The 19,764-nt window shown below is 39.9% G+C and overlaps 1 protein-coding gene across 4 annotated transcripts in view; it reads left to right on the top strand.

Moving 5' to 3' along the window:
• The first annotated feature begins 12,697 nt into the window (after nucleotides 1–12,697).
• The window catches only part of PPP2R3A (protein phosphatase 2 regulatory subunit B''alpha), a 206,345-nt gene continuing 199,278 nt past the window's right edge, over nucleotides 12,698–19,764 (top strand). For 2 of the 4 annotated variants that reach the window (XM_033212579.1, XM_033212578.1), the window contains exon 1: nucleotides 13,005–13,434. The gene's annotated coding sequence lies outside the window, so the exon portion shown is untranslated. Of the gene's footprint in view, nucleotides 12,877–13,004; nucleotides 13,435–19,764 lie in introns of those variants that run through there. The other 2 variants (XM_033212577.1, XM_033212576.1) reach the window with 2 other exon arrangements.

The raw sequence follows: 19,764 nt of genomic DNA, 5'->3' as shown, positions 1-19,764 counted from the left end.
GAGAAAAGAAAGAAAGAGAGAGAGAGAGAGAGAGGAAGGGAGGGAGGGAGGGAGGGAGGAAGGAAGGAAAATGAAGGGAGGGAGGGAGAAAGAAAGGAAGGAAGGAAAATGAAGGGAAGGAGGGAGGGAGGGAGGAAGGAAGGAAGGAAGGAAGGAAGGAAGGAAGGAAGGAAGGAAGAAGGAAGGAAGGAAAATGAAGGGAGGGAGGGAGAAAGAAAGGAAGGAAGGAAAATGAAGGGAAGGAGGGAGGGAGGGAGGAAGGAAGGAAGGAAGGAAGGAAGGAAGGAAGGAAGGAAGGAAGGAAGGAAGGAAGGAAAATGAAGGGAGGGAGGGAGGGAGGAAGGAAAATGAAAGGAGGAAGGAAGGAAGGAAGGAAGGAAGGAAGGAAGGAAGGAAGGAAGGAGAGAAAAGAGAGAGAAAGGATAGTAAATAAATCCCTCCTACAGGGAAATCCCTAGGAATATCTTGCACATAAATGTAACGATTTTATTCTGTTGTGGATGTCCTGCTTCTTGACTCTGTACTTCTCTTAAAGTCTTGTGTGGTGCATCTGATTAAGCCCAGGTCATGTACCCTCCCCTAGCTGCAAAGGAGGTGATGAAAGTGAGTTTTGTTTACACTTTGGGAGTCAGGACTCCGAACAACAGAGATTCCCCAGATGTAGGAAAGCTGTTCTACAGGTGGGGAGAAACAGAGACTGTAAGAATGTGAGAGATTGGCCGGGCACGATGGCTCACGCCTGTAATCCCAACACTTTGGGTGGCTGAGGCGGGTGGATAACTTGAGGTCAGGAGTTCGAGACCAGTCTAGTCAACATGGTGAAACCCTGTCTCTACTAAAAATACAAAAAATTAGCCAGGCGCAGTGGCATGTGCCTGTAATCCTAACTGCTGGGGAGGCTGAGGCAGGAGAATCACTTGAACCCACAAGGCGGAGGTTGCAGTGAGCTGAGATCGCGCCACTGCACTCCAGCCTATGAGACAGAATGAGACCCTGTCTTAAAAAAAAAGAATGTGAGAGACTATTCACTGCACTCAGTTACATGTGGAAAATGAGTTTAAGGAGGAGAAGATGAGAGGCAGGGGGACCAGTTAGGTGGCTGGTGCAGGTCCATAAAGAGAGATAGTAATGACTTGAACTAAGACTGCAGTAATCGAGGCAGAGAGCAGGGAAGAGATTTGAGAAACAATTTGGAAGAAAAGTCAGCAGAATGTGGTAATTTGTTGCCTAAGAGAGATAAGGAAAAGGATAATTAAGAATTTCTGGCTTAAGTGACTGAATGGATAATGGGGCCTTCAACTAAGTTGAGAAAAGGACATGGAGGAGGAGCAAGTTTGGGAGTTAGAGTCGGGAGAAGGGTATATACTAAATTCTAGACATGTTACTGGTTTCTAATACAATTGCACTGTGATCAAAGAGCCTACTTTTATAACTTGAATTCTTTTAAATTTGAGACTTGTTTTACAGTACTAAATCTGATCTATCTTGGTAAATGTTTCCTGTGCACTTGAAAAGTATGTGAATAATGTTATTACATGGAGTGTCCTACAAATGCTAATTAGGTGAAGTAGCTTGAGAGTGTTATTCAAGTCTTCTATATCTTTGCTGATGTTCTATCTATTTGCTTTATCAATTACTAGGAGCAGGGTATTGAAACATACAACTATAATAATAGATTTGTCTACTTCCCCTAGCTTCTTTTTTTTTTTTTTTTTTTGATTGAGATGGAGTTTTGCTCTTGTTGCCCAAGCTGGAGTGCAATGGTGTGATCTTGGCTCACTGCAACTTCCACCTCCCAGGTTCAAGTGATTCTCCTGCCTCAGCCTCCCAAGTAGCTGGGATTGCAGGTGTGTGCCACCACACCCTACTAATTTTTTGTATTTTTAGTAGAGATGGGGTTTCACTGTGTTGTACCCCTGAGTACTGTTTGGTACATTGTACTGCAGGGTACTCTTTGGTACACTGATTTCCTTTCTTCTGGATGTACACTCAGTAGCAGAATTGCTGGATCATGTGGTAGTTCTATTTTTAATTTTTTGAAAAACCTCCATATTGTTTCCATAAAGACTGTACTAATTTACATCCCCACCAACAGTGTATAAGCGTTCCTCTTTCTCCACAAATTTGCCAGGATCTATTATTACCTAGCTAAAATGTAAAGGACATTTTAACTGAGGTGACATGATCTCTCATTGTGGCTTTAATTAGCATTTCTCTGATAATTAGTGATATTCAGCATTTTTTCACATATCTGTGGACTATTTGTACATCTTCTTTTGAGAAACGTCCATTCAGATCTTTTACCCATTTTTAGATCAGATTATTTGGGTTTTTGCTATTGAGTTTTTTGAGCTCCTTATATATTCTGGTTATTACTTCCTTGTCTGGTTATATATTCTGGTTATTACTCCTTTGTATATTCTGGTTATTACTCCTTGTCTCCTTATATATTCTGGTTATTACTCCCTTGTTATTACTATGGATAGATTGCAAATATTTTCTCCCATTTGGTGGGTCATCTCTTCACTTCATTGATGGTTTCCTTTGCTGTGCAGAAACTTTTTAGCTTGATGTAATCCCATTTGTCTGTATTTGCTTTAGTTGACTGTGCTTTGAGGTCTTACACAAAAAATTTTTGCCCAAATGTCCTGGAGCATTTCCCCTATGTTTTCTTCTAGTAGTTTCATAGTTTCAGATCTTAGATGTAAGTCTTTAATCATTTTGTTTTTTGTGTATGGTGAGAGATAGGGGTATAGTTTATTCTTTGGGATATAGTTATCCAGTTTTCCCATCACTATTTATTGAAGAGATTGTCCTTTCTCCATTGTATGTTCTTGGTACATTTGTTGACTATGAGATGGCTACAAACGTGTGGATTTATGTCTAGATTCTCTATTCCATACCAATGGTCTATGTTTCTGTTTTTACACCAATACCATGCTGATTTGGTTACTATAGCTTTGTAGTATACTTTAAAGTCCAATAGCATAATTCCTCTGGCTTTGTTCTATTTGCTCAAGATTGCTTTGGTTATTTGGTGTCTTTTGTGGTTCCATATAAATTTCAGGATTGTTTTTTCTATTTCTGTGAAGAATCTCATTGGTATTTTGATAGGGATTGCATTGAATCTGTAAATTGCTTTAAGTAGTATGGTCATTTTCATGATACTAATTTTTCCAATCCATTAACATGGAATATGTTTCTCTTTTCTTTGGTGTGTCATCTCTAGTTTCTTTCATCAATGTTTCATAGTTTTCCTTGTATAGATCTTTCATTTATTTGGTTAATTGGTTTAGAGGTATTTTGTATTCTTTGTAGCTATTGTAACTAGGATTGCTTTCCTTTTTTCTGATATATATTTTCTATATATATTTAATTTTTTTATTTTTAATTTTTATGGGTACATAGTAGGTATATATATATTTGTGGGGTATATGATGTATATGATATGATGTAGGCATACAATGTGTACTAATCACATCAGGGTAAGTGGGGTATCCATCACTTCAAGCACTTACAGGATTGCTTTCTTGATTTCTTTTTCAGACTGTTTTCTGCTGGAAAATAAAAACACTACTAATTTTGTATATTGATTTTGTATCCTGCAACTTTACTGAATTTGCTTATCAGTTGTAAAAGTTTTTTGGTGGAGTATTTAGGGTTTTTTTTTTTTTTTTTGTATACAATAGCATGTTATCTGTGAACAAGGCTAATTTGACTTATTTCTTTCCAATTTGAATGCCATTTATTTCTTTCTCTTGCCCAATTGCTCTCATTAAGATTTCCAGTATTATGTTGAATAAAAGTAGTGGAAGTGGGCATCCTTGTCCTGTTCCAGATCTTAGAGGAGAGGCTTTTAATTTTTCCTCATCAGTACTACGTTAGCTATGGGTTTGTCAGATTTGGCCTTTATTATTCTGAGGTATGGTTTTCCAATACCAGTTTCATAAGAATTTTTATCATAAAGGGATATTGGACTTTACTGAATGCTACTAAAATAATCATATAGTTTTTGTTCTTGGTCTGTTAATGTGATGTATCATGTTTTTTGATTATATATGTTGACACATCCTTGCATCTCTAGGGTGAATCCCACTTGATCATGGTGAATGATTTTTTCAATGTGCTGTTAAGTTTGGTTTGCTAGTATTTTGTTGAGGACTTTTGCATCTATGTTCATCAGTGACATTGACCTATAGTTTTCTTTTGTGCTGTGTCCTTGTCTGGTTTTAATATCAGGTAAATGCTGGCCTCATAAAATTAGTTTGGAAGTATCCCCTTATCTTCCATATTTTTAAGATTTTTAGTATGATTGGTACTGGTTCTTTAAATGTTTGATAGAATCCAGCAATGAAATCATCAGATCCTTGGACTTTCTTTGATGGGAGACTTTTTATTACAATTTTTATCTCATTACTCATTATTGGTTTTTTCTTTAGGTTTTTTATTTCTTTTTTCTTCAACTTTTATTTTAAATTCAGGGGTACATGTGCAGGATGTGCAGGGTTGCTACATAGGTAAATATGTACCATGGTGGTTTGCTCCACAGATCATCCCATCACGGAGGTATTAAGTCTAGCATTTATTAGCTATTCTTCCTGATGTTCTCTATCCCCTCACCCCCAACCCCTGCCACTGACAGGTCCCAGTATGTCTTGTTCCTCTTCCTTGTGTCCATGTTTTCTCATCATTCAGCTCCCACTTATAAGTGGGAACATGCAGTGTTTGGTTTTCTGTTTCTTAATGGTTCAATCTTGGTAGGTTGTATGTGTCTAGGAATTTATCCATTTCTTCTAGGTTTTCCAGTTTGTTGCTGTATTGCTTTTCAAAATAGTCTATGATGATTCTTTGTATTTCTGTGTTGTTATGTCTCCTTTTTCATTTCTGTTTTTATTTACTTCAGTATTTTCTCTCTTTTTTTCTTAGTCTAGCTAAAGGTTTATCAATTTTGTTTATCATTCTAAAAAACAATTTTTCGTTTCATTGATCTGTAATTTTTAGTCTCAATTTCCTTATTTTCTGCTTTCATCTTTATTATGTCTTTCCTTACACTAATTTGGGATTTGGTTTGTTCTTGTTTTTCTAGTTCCTTGAGGTATATCATTAGATTGTTTATTTCAAATATTTTTACTTTTTTGATGTAGGTATTTATTGTTATAAACTTCCCTCTTGCTACTACTTTTGCTATATCCCATAGATTTTGGAATGTTGTGTTTCCATTTTTATTTGTTTCAAGAAATTTTAATTGTTTTTTCTTATTTCTTCATTGACCCATTGGTCATTCAAGAGCACGTTGTTTAATTTCCATGTGTTTGTGTAGTTTCTGTGGTTTCACTTGATACTGATTTCTAGTTTTATTCCATTGTGGTGAGAAAAAATACCTGATATAGTTTTTAGTTTTTTGAATTTGTTCAGACTTGTTTTGTGGCCTAAGATATGATCTATTCTGGAGAATGTTCCATGTGCTGATGAAAAAAGTATGTATTCTTCATCATTTGGATAAAATATTTTGTAAAAGTCAGGCATATTAGATCTAGTGTGTAGTTTAACTCTGATGTTTCTTTGTCGATTTTCTGTCTGGATAATTTGTCCATTACTAAGAATGGAGTGTTAAAAATCCCCTACTATTATTGTATGGCAGTCTATCTCTCCCTTTTAGATCTATTAATGTTTGCTTTGTATACTTGGAAGCTCTAGTTTTGGATGCATAAATACTTATAATTGTTATATCCTTTGCTGAATTGATCCTGTTATCATTATATGACTTTCTTTGTCTCTCTTTACAGTCTTTAATTTGTAGTCTATTTTATCCAACATAAATATAGCTGCTGCTACTCTTTTCCGATTTCCAGTTGCACAGAATGACTTTTACTACCCCTTCACTTTCAGTTTGTATGTATCTTTATAGGCGAAATAGGTTTCTTGTAGGCAGCATATAGTTGGATGTTGTTTCTTTATCCATTCAGCCACCAAATGCCTTTTAATTGGAGAACTGAGTTCATTTACATTTGGTGTTATTATTCATAAGAAAGGACTTAACTACTGCCATTTTGTTGTTTATTTTCTGGTTTTGTAACTCCCCTTTTCCTTTCTTTGTTCTTACTGTCCTCCTTTGTGGTTAAGTGATTTTCTCTGGTAGTATGTTTTAATTCATTGTGTCTTTTTTTTTCTTGATAGCATTACCTTTTATTTGGCAATAGGAATACCCTTTATTTAGCAATAGGAATGCCCTTTATACAGAACTAGTGATTTCACATGCTTTATTTTCAAAATCAAAATGTTCATCCACATACTTTAGAGGACCATGGGTTCACAATTCATTCTAATGATGGTGTTTTTTGAACTACAGCCCACAATAACCACATATCCCAGTTTTTGTTTCTTTGTCTATGTTTACATACACTTTTTGGTAGCCAAGAGCTCCTCAACCAATTACACAATATTACCCAACACTCTACTTCACTCATAGGTTGCTCTGTTATCAAATCAGTGGCAAAGTTTACATTTACCTCTTTCTGACAACCCACAAACTGAATTTTCCTGGAGTTTTTATTATCATCAACCTGGCTGGCATGCATGACCTTGTCTTCAGTTGACAAGGCCCATACCCCAAAACACCTGGCACCCGAGGGCAGGCTCAACACCAGTATGCTGCTGTAGACCAGCAGCTGGTAAATCATTGCTGCTGCCATCTTCAATTGCTATTTTTAATGAATCTATTACAGGTTTTGCATATGGTGGTTATCATGAGACTCAAAAAAATCTTATAGCTATAACAAGTTATTTTAAAGAGATGACAACATACATAAAAAATAAAAGAATAGACATGAAGGAAAAATAAAAAATAACTCTACACGTTAACCCCATCCCTCCCACATTTTGACTTTTAGTTGTCTCAATTTACATATTTTTACAATACTTATCTCTTAACAGCTTGCTGTTACTATTATTATTTTTGGTAGATTTGTCTTTGGGGCTTCATACTAGAGTTATGAGTGAATTGCATACCACAATTATAGTATTTAATTATTCTAGGTTTGTCTGTGTACTTAATTTTACCCAGGGGTTTCAGAGCTTCAAATGTTTTCTTTTTGCATATTAGTATTTTTTGTTTTGGATTGAAGAACTCCTTTTAGCATTTCTTGTAAGGTGGCTCTAGTGGTGGTGAATTCTCTCAGTTTTTGTTTTTTGGGAAAGACTTTATCTCTTCTTCACAGTTAAAGGATAACTTTGCTGGATACAGTATTCTTAGATGAAAGAGTTTTTTTTCTTTTAGCACTTTGAAAATATCTTTCCATTCCATCATGGCCTGTATGGTTTTCATTGAGAAGTCTGTTGCCAGACAAACTGGAGTTCCTTTACATGTTATTTGCCTCTTTTCTCTTGCTGCTTTTAGGATCCTCTCTTTGTCCTTGGCCTTTGAGAGTTTGATTACTATGTGCTTTGGGGTAGTGTTCTTTGTATTAGACTTATTTGGTGTTCTCTGTCCTTCCTGTACCTCAACATTTCTTCTTTCTCATATTTTGGAAAGTTTTCTATTATTATTTCTTTGGATAAGCTTTCTACCACTTGCCCTTGCTCAACTCTCTTTTGAACACCAGTAATTTTTAGATTTCGTCTTTTGAGGTAAACTTCTGTATCTTGTAGATGGTCTACATTTCTTTTCATTCTTTTTTCTCTTCTGATTGCATATGTTCACATAGCCTGTCTTCAAGCTCACTGATTCTTCCCCTGCTTGATCTGTTCTGCTCTTGATGGCCTCTAATGAAATTTTTAGTATAGCAAGTGTATTCTCACTTCCAAAACATCTATTGCATTGTTTTAATTACTTCAATATTTTTGTTAAATTTCTCTGATAAATTTCTGAAATGGTTTTCTGTGTTATCTTGGAGATCACCGAGTTTCCTTAAAAGCACTATTTTGGAGGGTTTTTTTCTATTTTTGCTTTTTTTTTAATTTTTGAGACAAGGTCACCCAGGCTGGAGTGCAGTGGCGCCAGCATAGTTCACTGCAGCCTCCAACTCCTGGACTCAAATGATCCTCCCACCCCAGTCTCCTGAGTAGCTGGAACTAGAGATGTGCACCACTATACCCAGCCATTGCTTTTTTAAATTTTTTATTTGTAGAGATGGAATCTTGCTATATTGCCCAGGCTGGTCTCAAACTCCTGGCCTCAAGTGAACCTCCTGCTTCAGCCTCACAATATGCTGAGATTATAGGCAAGAGCCACCATGCTCAGCCAAAATTGCTGTTTTGAACTATTAGTCATAGAGGTCACATACTGCCATCTCATTAAAGTCAGTTACTGGTCCCTTGCTTTGTCCATTTGGGGAATTTGTGGTTCCTGTTTCTATTGTTTCTTGTGATGTATATCCATGTCTTTGCACTAAAGGGTAATTTATTCCAGTCTTCTCTGTCTGACTTGTTTTGGGTTTTATTGAATATATTTGCTTAAAGATTCTTCACTGCTACGTTGCTGCCTCCTTTGCAGCTCTAGGTGGTGCCTTAAGCCCAGGTCCACCTCAGCTGTAGTAGATGGAAGGTATCCTGGGATATCCCAGCAATGTGGGAAGACTGGCTAGGGGTTTGTGCCCAAAGTGTCTGCAGAATGTACCTCCCATATCATGTTGCTGCTGAACAGACACTCTAATTTGATGTCTCCTTTGGCTGAGTTACAGAGCAGAGTTTCCACTTCTGGGGATGGTAGTCCTGCCTCCCGACTTTGCCTTTGCCCATCCTCAGGGATATTTCTCCCTTAAGGGACTTGCAACGTTTCTGTGGGCTAAAACAGTGACAAGTTTCCTGCCAAGGAACCCAAGATGGTGGGGAGCTGGTTGTCCACCTTGATCTCACTTTTTCCAGTGTATAAACTGTGATTTGGGAGGAAACTTTTTGAATGCTTGGTGCTGGACAGAATAGGGGGAGGGGCACCCTGAACATGGAAGTTCTATTCTCTTACCACCTGCTTGGAGCTTTTGCACTTCTTTGTGACCCTGCAAACTGTCTCATCCTCATATTTCAGTTCTGCGATATTGTTGATAGTAATTTTGGTGTTGTGTATTTGGGTTTGGTCTTCTTTTTCTGGGGAAAAGGGGGAGCCAGCTTGCTTCTATGCTGCCATTTTGGAACCAGAAGTCTCACATTTAATATGACTATTGATATGCTTGGATTTAAGTCTATCATCTGTTGTACTGGAAATTGGAAGTCTGTTGCACTTCTTAGATCTGTGAGTATATAGTTTTCATAAATTTTGGAAACTTTTGGCTAGTATTTCTTCAAATATATTTTGTCTTCACTCCTCTCCTTTGGAGATTCTACATATTAGGTCACCTGTGGTTGTTCTTTAGCTCACTGATGCTCTTTTCATTAACATTTTTTTTCTGTGTGTTTCATTTTGGATAATTTCTATTGATGTGACGAATCTTTTCTTTGGTAATGTCTAATTTGCCATTAATCCAATCTAATGTATTTTTATTCCAGACATTATAGTCTTCAGCTATAGAAATACAAATTGTGTCTTTTTTACATCCTCCCTTTCTAATATGTACTTAACTTTTTTGACACTTGGAATATAGTTGCAGTAATTTTTTGTTTGTTTGTTTTTGTTTTTGTTTTGTTTTGAGACGGAGCCACTCTGTTGCCCAGGCTGGAGTACGGTGGCGTGATCTCAGCTCACCACAACCTCCGCCTCCAGAGTTCAAGTGATTCTCCTGCCTCAGCCTCCTGAGTAGCTGGGATTACAGGCACCTGCCACCACGGCCGGCTAATTTTTTTGTATTTTTTAGTAGAGACAGGGTGTCACCATGTTGGTCAAGCTGGTCTCAAACTCCTGACCTCAGGTAATCCACCCACCTCAGCCTCCCAAAGTGCTGGGCTTACAGGTGTGAGCCACCACGCCCAGCCATAGTAATTGTTTTAATGTATTTGTCTGCTAATTCTAACATCTGTGACAGTTTTGGTCTATTTTTGATTTGTTGATTTTTCTCTTCATTATGGGTTATAGTTTTCTAAATTGATCAAGCCTCTAGTAACTATCCTTTATGAGAAATACAAGGGTAGAGGAACATGTTAAACAACATCACAGCAATCAACAAAATGCAGAATGTGGGAAACTCCTTATAACAAACAATCTATTTCTTCAACATAAAAGTACAAGGAAAGAAAAAGGTGTAAGACATTTTAACCAAATGCAAAGTGAGGACCTTGTTTGGATCATGACTGAAAGAAATAAACTACATAAAGCATTTATGAGAAAATTGGGAAATTTTGAACACTGTCTAATGTTAATAAATTATTACTTTAAAAGACAATTTAATGATTTTGTGGTTGTTTTTAAAAACAGACCTTATCATTTAGAGATGCATAGTGAAATATTTATGGATGAAAAAATAATGCTCCATGTGATTTGCCTCAAAATAACACAAGGAGGGAAAAAGAAGATGAGGGTACAGATGGAACAAATTGGTCATGGGATAATTGTTGAAGTCAAGTAATGGGCACATAGTAGTTCATTACATTATTCTGTTTCTGTTTTCAATATTTGATGTTTTCATACTAAAAAAATTTCAGATGTTTTCTTGTCTGATAAGACTTGCCCCACTTTCGTCCTACAACTCGTAGAATTAATTGTGCTCATGACTGTTCCCCTACCATCATATAACTTAAACATTTATTTTCAAATCTTTCTCCCTTACTTGGCCATAAGCTCCTTGAGAACAAAGATTGATGGGAGTTTCACTCTCATCACCCAGGCTAGAGTGCAATGGAGTGATCTTGGCTCACTGCAACCTCCACCTCCCAGGTTCAAATGATTCTCCTGCCTCAGCCTTCCGAGTAGCTGGGATTACAGAAACGTGCCACCACGCCCGGCTACTTTTTGTATTTTTAGTAGAGATGGGTTTTCACCATGTTTGCCAGGCTGGTCTCAAACTCCTGACTTCAGGTGATCTGCCCGCCTAGGCCTCCCAAAGTGCTGGGATTACAGGCGTGAGCCACCGTGCCCAGCCCCTGTATCTTCTTTATTTTATATCATTTGTATTCCTACCACCTAGTACAGTCTGGGTACTCAATACATTGTGGTGAATTGGCAAATCTCTAGCCCCAATTCACCATGGTCCTCATGACAGAGGGACTGACTCTATTGTATTGAATCAAATTTCCAGTCAGGTATTGTGTCCTTTATAAATTCAAGTTATAATGTGTATAAACATATGTCAAAAGGGCCAAAGGAGCCCTAATGTAAAAACACTGGCAATAAAACTGTCGAGACAAACCAAGAATCCAGGTTGGCAGAGTCAGCAGTTTTAACATTGTTTTATGGTACATTGTGTACTTCCCCTTCTTACAGATATGCATTGCACTGTGACCTTTGCAGAGTCCTGTCCTGCCCTGCCCTGCCTTTTTCACAGAATTGCTCTCAGTCTCAAATAAGATACCATATGCATGTGCAAGTGCTTTTGAAATGGAAAAACAGTAGAAAGTTGAAAGTAAAATGGTCTTTTTCTTTCTAGGGCATCAAGGCATCTCATAGAGCACATTGTAGCTACTGGGAGGATTGACCTTGGGTGAAATTTCAGTATGTAAAGCTTGTTTAGGGTTATCTTATGTAATTTTTTCTTTCCTTGTGCTATATACATACACACACATATATATGTGCATATATGTACATATATGTACAATGCACATATATACACACACTCATATGGCACCTAGTATATGCCTGGTGCTATGCTAGGTGCTAGGGAGAAAGTGAGAACAACCCAGGTGCCCAGGACCTGTCCTCATAGCCCACCTAATTCTTTTAAATCTTTACATACCTCCCATCCCCCACCCCCATGCTCCTTACTCATGGTATTCAATTTCCCAGTTGATTGACTTATTTATTGTTATTTACATGCTTATATATTTATAAATTTATCTTTTTATCAAGATTTTTACGAAGCTACTCAATTGGAGGTTCCTAATTCTGGAGAAATTTCCATTTTACAAATATATTCTTGAAGAGGGCATGATTATGGACCTGTCACCTTTGAGTACTCTGGCAGTTAGAAGGAGGGCAATTTTGGGAGGCCCTTCCAGGCTGTGTCCTTCCAGCTATTAATGAGGTTCTGTTTCAGAGCAGGCTATATTACATGGTGTTATTAATAAATCTGGCGAGTGGTTATAAGGGTGTGTGTATTGGAATAATCCATTAAGTTGTACATTGGTTTTATATGGCTGTCTATATTTGTATTTTATTTAACAATAACAGTTAACAGTAAGTTAAAAATAAATATCACTTCTTTCAAAATTCACACAACTTCTTGGGCTGAGTGAAATGTGGCGCAGGTGCAGGACTCTGGGAAGACAGGAGTGCCAGGGAGTGTCTGGTCAGCAGCGCGCTGCCCTCAAGGGGCCTCCTTGAAGGCCCCTTGAAGAGGGCAACACAACTGACGACGATAACAATAACAACGATGACAATATTGACAATGATAATAATAGTAATAAATCCGAGCAAGAGACTCGAATCTGTCAAATAGCAGCGACCACTACGAATCGCTTCGGAGACTGCCCTGGCCGAGGCCACAGCGGCTCTCGCGGCGCCCCTGGAGGCCCCCTTCCTGCCTTGGCCAGAGGGGCGGGGCGGAGGTTGGGGGCGCGGCCAGGCCGTGGGCGGGGCCTGGCGCGCGGGCGGGGCTCCGGGCCGGCCGCAGAGGGTGAGGCAGAGGAGGAGGAGGGGTAGGTGGGGGCCTGCGGGTGGCTGGGCGGGGCGGGCTCGGGCCTCCTCTTTTCACGCGCCGCATTCGCAGCCCAAGAGTCCGCGCCGCGGGGACGCTTGGAGGCAAGCGCTGCCCGCGACCCGAGACAGCCGCCGGAGGAGCAGCTGCGGGCAACGAGGTAGGCGCGGGGACACCGCCGCGCGGCCTGGAACCTTCAGCCCCCTCGTCCCGGGCAGAGGGGGTGGCGAGGCTGGGGGGCGGCGCGCGGCGGCCGGGGCGGGCGGGGCCGGGACCTGGGGGCGGGGACCGGCCTGGCCAGAGGGGCCACACGGAGCTGACTGGGCTGTGGAAGTCGGAATTCCAGGCGGTGCGGTGCCTCAGCGCAGCCGGCTGGTCCCGGGACACGGCAGCCCGGGAGGTGTGGAAACTGCCTGCCCCTGGGGCGCCCGCGGAGGAGGGTAGGCGGGGGCGGCCTGGGCCCTCCCACTTTTCAGGGCTCCTGGGCCAGTTCGCCCGCACAGCCCTCGGGAACTTGTTAACAGGAAAGCCTGGCAGAGAAACAAATGCCAGCGTTTTGGAAGAACTGAGAGTCACGTCGTTAGGCGCTGAGGCTTTCTTTTCCTTCCCCGCCCCCTGCCCAACCTCGGCCCGACTTGGCCAAAGAAGGATGTGTCACCAGCTCCGGGCCACGGGCGGGATTCCCGGCCCGCCAGCAGCCGGGGTACCTGAAACAAAGGTAAACGGAGGCCGGGCGGTCCCTGGCCCTGCACCGCGGCCGCGCTGGAGCGCCTCGGTGGGTCTTTCCCGCGCCGACCCGGCCGCCGCCGCGGAGGGGCGTTCTCCTGGGGGACCTCTCGATGGAAACCAGCTGGCCAGGCTTGGAGTTGATGTTGCATCCGAACTCTGTTGTGCTCACGTTATTCCCAGTCCTCCTACTCTAGTAAAGCTTAAGGAAATTTTATCCAGTCTTGGTGGTCAGCAAATGTAGGGGAAGACAAATTATTGTTTGTGAATTATAAGGTATTTTCTAATTAGGAAATGACCTGAAAACATTAAATTCTTAACACGTAAGCAAAAAAAGAGTAATTCCTTCCAACATCTGAGGAAGTGTTCCTCCTCAAATCTTCATTTATGTACAAAACATCCCCCACACCTTTGGTGCCAGGCATTTTTCTTTGTTCTTCCTTAGTCTCAGGCCTTAGTTTCTTGTAAATAGAGAACCCAGCGCCTAGACCCTAAGAATTGCCATACTAGGTCAGAGCATGGGCGTCCAGTTCAGTAGGCAGCCGGCTTGTGTTGTAGTAAAACAGTTTTGTTTTGTTTTTTTCTTGGTGATTTTGTTAAAAATTATCTCAGTTTCTTTCAGTAGTATCCATGAAAGCCTTTTAAAAAATTTCTAAGCCACTGCTAATTTACACACACAATTTATTTACTTTTATTGCATCCAAATGGCCCTTGTATCACCTCTGGCAGAAGAACTTAATGGCATGAGATACTTGTGGAAAAAAAACTTAGATCTTTTATACAGTCTAGGAGCTCAGAAATCTAGGAGATTTCTAGGAGAACGGGGAAACAGATCAAAAAGGTTTTTTAAAAACAAAGCTTTGGGAAAGTGTTACTGGGGCCAATCTGGCTGTTGAGTTCAAAAATCTTTATCCACTGACAGCCTGAACATTGAGCAGTTAAAGATTTATTTGTACTCATAAGTATTTGCATATTTTAAAATGTAGCTTAACATTCTGGAGAGTGAAAGGCCTGAGTTTATCTTGGGCTGAATTAATTTGGCTTTAATGTTCAGCTGAAACCAGCTACTCTAAGAGAATGGAAGTTTTGTTTCAGCGAGAAAGGAGAAAAGGAGGTGAATAATTTTGGAGTATGGGGTACTTGAGGGGGGCACATGTTCAAATCATAACTTTGCTTTTAAACTCTTCAGAGACTCCTCATTGCCTCTGACAAACATAGTCCCCACTGATCTGGCCCTTGTTACCTTTCAACACACAGCTGAAGCTTTACCTCTGGCCTGAAGCTTTGCTTGACACCCCCTATCCCCCCAAAGTCACCAGTTTTAAAAATCACCACCCTCAGAAGTGCAGTTGACAGCTGTTTTGAGTGTTATCGTCCTCTGAGTCACAGATTCTCATTTGTAGTTCTGTTGACATTTTAGGCCAGGTAATTTCTAGTTGTGGAGGGCTATCATGTGCAGCATAGGATGTTTAGCAGCATTTCTAACCTCTGCTGAGGAATGGATACCAGTAGCACTCTACACACACAGTTGTGAAAATCAAAAATGCTTCCAGACGTCACAAATGTCCCCCAGGAGGACCAAAATCACCCTTAGTTGAGAACTACTGTTGTGTGCAGACTGCTGCCTTAGCACTAGTGACGCAGCGTTGTCCTCTTTTGCTTAGGTGTTTACTATACTAAGCTTGAGGGCGGGAACAGTTACTCATTTATTTAACAGATTTCTAAAGGCCTGTTTTGCCAACTGGACACTAGGTTAGGTATGGAAATAAATTAGTAAAAGCAACTCTGCATGCCTGGACCTTATAGTCTAAAGAGGGTGACAGATGTATACATGTATAAATATACATTTATCTCATTACGATTGTGTTAATTTCTGGGAGAAGTACAGGCAGCTCTGAGTGCATAAAACAGATGTCCTGATGTAGTTTGGAAACTGGGGAGAGTTTCCATGGGGAAGTGACCTTTGAGGTGGGCGGTGAAGGATAAACAGGAGTTACTAGGTGAAGCGCACAGGAACAATATTCCAGGCAGAAGGAACAGATGTGAATACCTTGAGGAAGAAAGGAACAGGGCCGCTTTTGGGAACCTAGAAGCCAGAAACACGGAGAGTGATGACACAAAATGAAGCTAGGAAAATAGGCAAAGGCAAAGTCCACTAGCAGTGGTTCTCAGTCCAACCCTCTCATCAGAACCACTAGAACTTAAACAAGATGGATGCCTGGGCCCTCCTCCATGCCTATTAAATCAGAGCATTTTTGGTGGGTTCTGCTCCCTCCCCCAGCCACCATTTTCCCTGTCTTCCAAAGGAATAACCACTGATACTAGTTTTGTATGTCATTATAGACATTTTTTGTGGGCATTCAAGGAAATACATATCTTTCCTCTTAGTGTTTTACACAAATGGTAGCATACTGTACACTCTGTTTTCTTAATGTCTTGGGAATCTTTCCACTTCAGTATATAGTTTCCTTATTTTTTTTGAATGACTGTACAGTATTTCACTGTATGGATATACCACAGATTATTTAACCATTCCCCCACTGACAGACATTTAGATTGTTTCCAGTAATTTACCATGAATAGTACTGTGAATATGCCATTTCATTATGTGTATAAATACATTTATAGGCTAATTCCTAGAAATGAAATTGTTGGGTCAAATACACAAACACATATATTTACAAAAGTATATATTTATGTAATGTGTGTATATGTGTATATATTTGTAATTATTGGTGATTATAAAAGATTCTGGTCATATTAGAATGGTTTGGAAGGAAACAAGATTGAGTGTGGGAGACAGCTGCCCCTAATTAAGGTTACTGTGGATAACATAGAGAAAATGTGGTGGCTGAGAGAAAAGAATGGTTGTATTGCAGATGAAGAGAAGTACATGTATTCATGAGATATATTTAGGAGGCGTAATTGATAGGATTTGGTGGTTGATATGGTACAAGGGTTGAGAGGGAGAAATGAAATCCTAAGATGACTCCCAGGGTTCTAGCTTGCCCAACCAGTGAATGGTGGTGGTGTTACCTGAAATAAAGAACATTTAAGGATAAATAGTTTTGAGATGAGTTTAAATCACAGTTTACATTGGGACTGCTGAGATTTTTCAAGTGAGAAGTCACGTAAGCATTTGACAATTCTAATTCAGAGCCACGAGCAAAGGGCTAAACTGGAGGCACAAATTTCTAGGTGTAAATTAAAGGCTGTGGACGAAATTATCTAGGGCAGTGGTTGCAAAGCAGTAGTCCACAGCTGAATCTGACTCACAGATGTTTTGCCCATACAGTGGTTTTGTTATTGTTTAATTTTGAATTAGTTGCCAATATTTTAAAATCTGAAGATTTCTCATGAAGAAAATCCAGATTTGGGTTTTCTCTTTTAAAATGAGAAAATTTAGCACTACCGAGTTGGTTTTCCAATATGGCAGCAATAATTGGAGCTAAGTCACAGATGATCGCAGCTCTTCTATTTCACTACAGAGCCCACCACTCCCTAAAATTATGCCTGGCCCACTTTGCTCATTTGTTTCTCTGACTGTAGGCTTTTGAGCATGTGATCCCTGGTCTGGGAAGAGAGCATAGAACAGTGTTCTCATCTTGGTTGCACGTTGGAATCACTGAATGATTAAAAAATACTAATGCTGTGGTCAACCTAAGAAATTTCTTTTTCTGTTTACTTGATCTGATTTGCAGCCTTGGACGAATCTGAGGTGATTCCACTTAGCAGTGGAAGTTGAGAACCACTGACAGAGATTAAGAGGGCTCAGGTCCCGCATTTTGAAGTTTAGTAGAGGAGGGTAGCCCAGGAAGAGGATGAGAAGTGGCCACAGAGGTACAGTGGAATGACACCTTGCTCAGAATTAAAGTGTGCAAACTTAACTGAATGCACTTTACCATGTTTTTGATTAAATGAGAGAGAGAGACAAGTCTTCTTTACTTGTATACAGGTGTGCAGTATTTAACGGGCCATTTAAAGGATTTTCAAGAGTAAGCAATATTTGGTTGTTGTCTTAGCTGTTTCCTTCACAATCTAATTCTAGTTTAAGATGCATCATAAAAGGTAGGAGAAGAATGTTTCAGATAGAGAGGTGTCATCAAGTAAAGATGTGGACCAAAAATGATCTGTTGAATTTAGCAGGATGGAGCCTTTGACCTCAGCTTTAAATTGGAAGAGGCAGAAACCAAAATGAAGTGGGTAAAAAGTAAGGAAATGGGAGTGTCAAGTGTTGGAAATTCCTTTGAGAAACTTGCCCAAAAAAAGGAAGTGGTGAGGGAGGATGATGTGTCTTACATGCCTGCATGGTAGGTGTTAGTCTGTTGGTTACTCAGACATTTCTCCTAACTTTTTAGGGATGTAGGTCAATGGTGTCTGATTACCCCTCTCCCACATTCTTAGGGGGTCTTGTTTTGGAGACTCCTTTTTACTGAGAGGAAATTTTGCCGCGACTCTTGAGGCTTCTGAAGGGGCTGACTCAGATGTTGGTGATTAGGCCACAAGTTTCTTTCTCAACTGGAAAGCGGTAGAGCTCCTAAAGGCCAGCAGTGATCTGGGCTTCAGTGACCCTGACATCATCCTCCCATTGAACTGATAAACAAAGACTATATTGTTGGTATGCTGAAAATGGAATACTTGGCTATGTTAGGGAATGTGTATCTAACTGTGAGATTCCCAGGAATAGTTTTTGCAGCTGTATTTTTTCCAATTAACTTGATATTGTAGCTTGATTTTCCAGTTGCAGGCATGTAAAAACTCTCATACTTTGAAGTATTTATCATTGATGGTACCTGAGGGATATGGATATAAATTGGAGATGTAGGAGGCCCTCATTGAGCTCAGAAAGAAGAAAGCACTGAGCAGACTGGTTTCCAAAAAGTTATGTGAAGGCTTCTACCTTGAAGACTTGGGGTTAGAGTGACTGTTTAGGATGGATTGTAATGCAAATGGTCACAACCAGTTTGTCTTTTATCCATTTCTGCCATATTGGCAACCTTAACCTGGCAGAGAGGCTTTTAAGGTCAATTTTGTGCTTCATATTTCTAAGAGTTGTAGCCTGCCAACAGAACTATAAGGGGTGGAAAATATAAGAAAATATAAGAAAATATAAGGGGTGGAAACGCCAAGAATTACCGGTGAAGAATGGTTTTGATTAATTGAAGGCATAAACCCCATTGCTATACTCTTTTGAAAACAGGAATATCATCTTGTGAGGGAGCAGACTTCATAGCTGTCATTGGTTTATCAGTTAGGTAAATATAAGGGGTGGAAACCTTATATTTATAAGGGGTGGAAATGCCAAGAATTACCGGTGAAGAATGGTTTTGATTAATTGAAGGCATAAACCCCATTGCTATACTCTTTTGAAAACAGGAATGTCATCTTGTGAGGGAGCAGACTTCATAGCTGTCATTGGTTTATCAGTTAGGTGGATGATGGTTAACTTCTATTTAAAGGATGGCTTTGTGACATGGAGGCAGACCTTGGTCCAAGATGGTTTGTAATGGGAGTCCATTATAAGAAAGTTTTATTTAGAAACTTGTATATGCTTAGACAGCTGTGGAAATTCCATCATCACAAATATGGTTAGGTACTATGCCTGAATGGCAGTATATAGAGGCAAAGTCCATTACCAAGGTGGTCCAGAGCTCCTTTGGTTTGTGGAGGAAACAGGATGGCTGAGTGGGGAAAGGACTTGGAGTCAGTTCCTTAGTACAGTGCCTGGATTTGTCAAGGGTGAACTGTGTGATTTTTTTTTTTAATTGAGGTAAAATTAACCATTTTAAAGTGTACAAATCAGTTACTTCAATATGTACATTCACAGTGTTGCGCAGCCATCACCGCTATCTAATTCTGGAACATTCTCATCACCCCAAAAGGAAACCCTGTACCCATTAAGCAGTCACTTGCCGTTCCCCTTTACCGCTACCATCTGGCACCCACCAATTTGCTTTCTGTCTGTATGGATTTGCCTACTCCGAAGATTTCATGTAAATGGAATCATGCAATATGTAACTTTTTGTGCCTGGCTTCTTTCATTCAGCACAATGTATATGAGGTTCACTCAGGTTGTAGCATGTATCAGTGCTTCATTCCTTTCTTTGGCTGAATAATATTCCATTGTATGGATATACTATGTTTTGTTTATCAGGTGACGTTTAGGTTGTTTACACCTTTTGGCTCTTATAAATAGTACTGCTAAGAGCATTCTTTTACAAGTTTTTATTTAAATACCTGTTTTCAATTTTTTTGTGCATCTATCTAGGAATAGAATTGCTGGATTATGCAGTAATTCTATGTTTAAAAAGTTTTTGAGGAA

Source organism: Trachypithecus francoisi, unplaced genomic scaffold (assembly GCF_009764315.1).
Source record: "Trachypithecus francoisi isolate TF-2019V2 unplaced genomic scaffold, Tfra_2.0 Lachesis_group0, whole genome shotgun sequence".
NCBI classification, from domain to species: Eukaryota; Metazoa; Chordata; class Mammalia; order Primates; family Cercopithecidae; genus Trachypithecus; species Trachypithecus francoisi.
The sequence above is the reverse complement of the archived record's forward strand: the minus strand, read 5'-3'. Positions and strand labels throughout refer to the sequence as shown.